We start from the raw sequence: 6,000 nt of genomic DNA, 5'->3' as shown, positions 1-6,000 counted from the left end.
CTCTTGTCTTGTAGCCAGATGACCTCCCCCACACTCACACACACTCAGTTTCACTGAAAAATGTGCCCACAGACCCATCCCCACCCAGTGGTTACCTGATTTTCTTGTGTTCACACACATCTGCACACAGATTCACCTCTTAACACACTCCCCTCTCTCCCCTCTTGTAATTACTTTATTCTCCATGTCACCTCTCACTTTTTTTCATCAACCCATCTCTCTCTCTTAGTCACTCTCTCATGAGACTGCTGTTCTGGCACATATACACACAGCCAGAGAAGTGGGGCCCACAGTCACATGGTTTGTGTAGATAATGATTTCTTCATTTCTAAATTCTAGAATTTCTCCCCCCTCCTACCCTATATAAAGAGGGGTCACTATCACACTAAACACACACAACATCCCCAAAGAATACACTATGCACTGTGTGTGCCTAGTGCACACACACACACACACCATCACCATCACCGCAATCACCATGCTCGTCTTGAGCATGACCTCTACACCCTTGGGCTATGGAAGATGAAGGGCAGCTAAATGAAGGATGATGGCCATAATCCTCGTGCGAGTCTTCGCCATCAACGCCCACCTATCCGCCATGTGCTCTACCACTCTCTCCCTTCTCATTCCCCTACTCTATGCTCCCCATTTCATCGCCTTATTCTCTAAATAAAGCTTGAGGTTTTGTGAGTATGTTTTCTTGCAATGTTTTTCCCATGTGAGGTGTGTGGAATCGCCACCTAGTCTTGTGTTTGGAGTGAGCTTGTGTATGTGTGAAGGGTGTGCGGATTCGCCATCCTTTGGTGGTGCCTAAGTACTAAGCCGCTATACCCCCTCCCTCACTCTCTCTCTCTCTCTCTCCCTCTCACTTGATCTCATTCCCTTTCCTCTTCATCATTACTCCCAAGCATCCATCTCTCTTGGATGAAAACTTTGTTATGGTGGTGTGTTCTTTGCGTCCTAGCCGCTAAAGCTAGGTGGTGCCCCCTGTTCGCTTTACCGTGACAGGCTCGAGGCGCGCCTTTCGGTCCCCGGTGTTTTAGAGGCCGTCGGGGGTTTGGGGTTCGCTTTGCTCTCGTCAATGTATACTTTGTTATTTCTAGGCTTCCAAAGTTATGTATGTGCCTAGTAAAGGTCTTGGAAGTGCCTAAACAATGCTGCCACAAGGTTGCGCATTAGGGCTTTCCATCAACAGATGAAGTTTGCAAATGCGCGCCCTTGTGGCAGATGAATTGGGACACATCTAAGAGCATACCCACGTACAAAACAGAGTTTCAAGGCATTAATACCCAGTTGCAAAAGAGAAACACATGGATACCCAGGTAACCTTAAGTCCATCTTGCCCCAGATACCTAAAGATGTATTAACAAACCACAAAACTGTGGCAATATCTAAACCCTTCTTGGAGAATAGGAGCATATCTAGTTACAAAACAGAGTGAGAAGACAATAATACCCAGTTGCAAAACAGGAAGACATGGATACCCAGGTAACCTTAAGCCCATCTTGCCCCAGATACCTAAAGTTGTATTAACAAACCACAAGAGTAAACTTTGTGGCAATATCTAAGCCCTTTCTGGAGTTTAGGACTGACATGGACTAAGGGGGGATGAATTCCAACAGCATCTATGCTAATTGAAGCATTGAAGCAAACAAAACATACTTATTGCTTGTCAAAATTTTCTGGAAACCATTGGAGAGTGTCAGCAAAGCACTAGGAGAGGCTGCCACAAGGGCGCGCATTATGTCCATCCATAGGCCTCTGGAAGCCCCAAATGCGCGCCCTTGTGGCAGCCAACTTGGGGGCATTCCAAGCCATTTTGAACACTTTGTACATGTTTTTGCCATGCAATAGTGAGTCACATAGCATGGATACATCAGGAAGTGCATGCCCCACTTAGCCAAGGTGCTAAACATAGGCAATTTTTCACAATAACAAGCTAATGGCTACATACATACAATAGAAGGTAGACAAAACTTGAACCACTGCTACATTGCATGGTGCAGAATTAAAACAATACATTGCGCACTGGGGTATACAATAAAAGACGCTTATATTCAAATTCTTCCCAATACAATGCACAGAGTGGGATATAGAATCAAAAGACGCTTGTATTCAAATTCTTCCCAATCTTGGAGTTCCGTAAATACAAAAAGGTTGATGCCTAATTACAAGCTACTCCTCATGGCGCAAACGGCGAGCAAGCTGCATATCCTTGGGCATAATGGTTACACGCTTTGCATGGATGGAACAGAGGTTAGAATCCTCGAATATTCCAGTTAAATATTGATCTGCTGCCTCTTGGAGTGCCTCTATGGCCACGGCGCCCATCCGAAACTGAGTATTGTACAATTGCAAAACCTCCCTGCATAGCCTTGCAAAAGGGGCCCTCCGAATCAAAAGCTCGGTGCTCTTTTGATAGTGTCGAATCTCCTCAAAATCACGGCTGCGCTTTCGTACCTTCTGAGGTTGACGTGGAGGTGCATTTTTGGCACGAGTCGGGGTAGCTTGCTTCCTCTTCTTGTAGACAATGCTCTTTCTATTTTTTTTCTGCACAGGCACTTCCAACACCTCATAATCGGATTCCACACACTCTCCATCTGATTCGTGCTCTTCACTATCGACCTGATGTGATGGTGTAGGTCCACTCCCTTTAGGAAGTGTCTTACCCCCAATAGACATGTGAGCCTGATAAGTTTGTATTTGGACGCCAACCCATGGGACATCTTCATCCGTTTGTGTCTCTTCGAAGCCTTCTGACGGCTGCTTTTGGCTGTTTGTTTCTTTACCCTGGTCGCTCTCATCCTCCCTGTTGCCATCAGAATCGTTGGAGTCCGATGAATAGACAACAAGACGATGCTTCCGTCTCTCTTTTGCTGCTGTAGAGGACTAGCCATGCTGATTTGAAGCTCCAGCTTCTTCTGTGTGGACTTCACCTTGAGCTTGTGAAGTTCCAGCTTTTGTTGCTGTACCTTTGAGTCGTTGGCCATCCGGCCCCTCTGGATATGCAATCCTAGCCGTTTGTTTTGTTCGTGCCATGGTTGCACCTAGTAGGGAAGATGACAAAATGAGCCCCTTCAACCTTTAAATAGGTTTTTTTGAGATTTGGGCCCTTTCACACTATGCGGCCAATTGAGTGAAACTCAAATAAAGCAATTGAATTGAACAACTAAACCAGGATCATGCAGACGGCTAACGCGACGCCCAAACGTTGCCTTTTGGATATTTAGTTGCACGCCAAGCTTCGTGGCCGAGGGACGCTCGCGAGCGTTTCCACTTCTCGGATGCTGCAGTACGGGAAGCATTGCGTAACTGCTTTTCTAACATCGATTCTCTTGCTTTCTCAATAGTACGAGTTCTCCCAAAGGTGTGCCTAAAAAACCAATTAAACATCTCTTGGAGGTAGTTGGAGTGTGAACTACCACCACCATACCGAGTATTCTTGAAGTAGACTCCTTTTGCTCGATAGTGGGACTTCTCCATGCCTTGTGTACTCTATATATCAAGCAAACCATAGCGGTCCATGAAGTATGCACCATGCGAATAGAGAATGTGCTAAAACAACCAAAAAGGAGATAAGCGAATAGAAAAGTTACATTTTCAAACATTGCATATGTATTAAGTCCGTTAAAACAAACCATGTAGTGTGTAATCTTGCTTTCAGAACATCCGTCCTTAGCGGCCTTTGTGAATTCATAAAGCACCTTCTTGAACTCCTTTCACTGCTCAACGGTGGTGCTTGAAAGATTCATCAATTGCACAACCTTTTGAAAGGATGACCATACTAGCTTGCGTTGGTTAGCAACCTCCACATTGGGATCTTTGTCCGTCGTGCATGAACACAAATCTTTCCACAACTCCCACCGCTTCTCACTTGCTAGATCGACACTTGCCTTGGATACGTGCATTGGAGACTTTGACATCTTCTTGAAAAATCGACGTGCTTTGGCTCCATTCATGGAAACCTTCTGTGCCACCTCATATGTCTTCTCCCTACAAGTCTCTGCTACAATGTTCACCCTTGATCGGTGACATCCAATCTCATTAAGGAGCGTCTCCACCCCTGCAAGGAGTCTTTTGACCGTTGAAGGTGCTTCATTGTGAAAGCATAATCAATGTGATGCTTTAAGATCCTATCAAATATTCGCATAAACGCATGCAATGTGAAAAAGTGAACATTGTTGAGGGAGAAGGGAATTATGGGGTTCCACCCAGGATCTTTGCTATCCCTATTGGGCAACTGCAGCATATCACATGAAAGAACCGAACTTTGCCACTCCCTATTTATATGGTCATCATTATCATCGTCTTGACCTTCCACTTGAGTTGTTCGACTTGTCTTGTGCCCTTTCATACAGAATGGATAGGGAAGTAAAGAATTTGCACCTTGTTTGCATCCAAGCATGCACTTTATGGTCTTTAGATCACCACCTAAATGCCATTCAACATCAAACTCCCCACGTCCTGGAACCATGAGCTTCTCACCGTTTATTTGAGCTTTAATGACCTCTGTGACCCATGGGATTCTACTGAAAATCCATGCAAGGACTTCATGTGTCTCTTTCGGAACTTCAATTGCACCAAGCCACCATATATCCTTCTCTGATTGCACACTAAAAGAGGGCTTTGTCGCTTCACTCGAACTGCAAGATTGCTTGGCATAAGCTAGGGCTTCATTCATAAGTGTGATGCTCATTCTCTCCAACTTTCTCCCTTTAATAATTACACACTCATCCAACTTCAGCACGAACACAAGCTTGCCTTCAAGAACTGCCAACAACATAAAGCCTCAGAATGCATGTTATGACACATCATAGAGCATGTAGGCAACTCTAAACTAACCTGCATCACTCAAATTGTAGAAAACAGCCATGGACTGTTGCAATCGTATCAAGTCCACAAAGATATTGTTGAATTTGGTGTAAACAAACCCTTCGGTCCGCAACATATTGTTAGAAACAATACCGCTTCCCTTCCCGCGGCCCTTCCTTCCTTGTGATTTGCTACGGAGCGGCTGAAGAGGCATCGTGTCTTCAATATACAAGTAGTCCCCTAATCGGTGAACAACATCTTCATTTGACACCTTCTTGGCAATCTTCACTCCGTGAGGAAGTGGGAATAGGTTTTCCGTGACTCCTCGACTTCTTAATGCATCTTTTAACACTTGATGTATTGCTTGATAGCCCTTGGTACTAATCCCAACAGCATCACAAATATCCTGAACATCTAGATCAGTGACAATATTAGAAAAATCTCTAAGAACTCTCTTAGTGATTGCGTCTTTCAAGTGTTTTGCCTCTGGAGCATCAAGCATCCCAATAAAATCCTCTTTGTTGAAACAAGAACAAAGTAAAGTAGCCCTAGCTGACGCATTCTCGCCGCCGCACGTTTCTTGGACGAAGTTCCTATTGCCCAAAACAACAATGATGAGCCGTATTAAACTTAAACAACATGAGGGATAGACCATGTTACCTCATAGCTGTCACCCTTCATTTTCTTGCACCTCCACGTGGTGCAAGAGTCTGAATTTCGGACAACTCTCGTTTCCTCACCCTACCTCCCATGGCAGTACTCTTCATGTGTGAAAGAGTATCCTCAAGCTTTTTAATTACATTTTCCTTGGTTGTGATGGTGCTCTTTGCCTCCTCAAGCGCACTAGTAGTTGTTTGCATCTAAGCTTGAAGATTGTGGAAACTCCCATTGAGCAACTGCCAATGACGCAAGTAGATCTCGGACCGCACAATCTCGTGTTTGTTGAGTCTCTTGCAGTAGCCCAACAAACCTTGCTCTCCATTTCCAACGTATTGCAAAAGTGATGGAATGTTTGTGAAAGACGGATGAACATTGAGAGAAGGATCCTTTGGATACAAGCATTTGTCTCTCCAGAGATCCGCATTCTTCTCCCCTTGAGCGCGGCATTCATTGGCTGAAGGTAATGTACCCAATCATGTTTTCTTTGTCGGAACATACTCTTGAGGTAGGCGTAGGAAAATACCTGGA

This window comes from Adiantum capillus-veneris, chromosome 8 (assembly GCF_014529385.1).
Source record: "Adiantum capillus-veneris isolate H3 chromosome 8, ASM1452938v2, whole genome shotgun sequence".
In the NCBI taxonomy this organism is placed as follows: Eukaryota; Viridiplantae; Streptophyta; class Polypodiopsida; order Polypodiales; family Pteridaceae; genus Adiantum; species Adiantum capillus-veneris.
The sequence above is the reverse complement of the archived record's forward strand: the minus strand, read 5'-3'. Positions refer to the sequence as shown.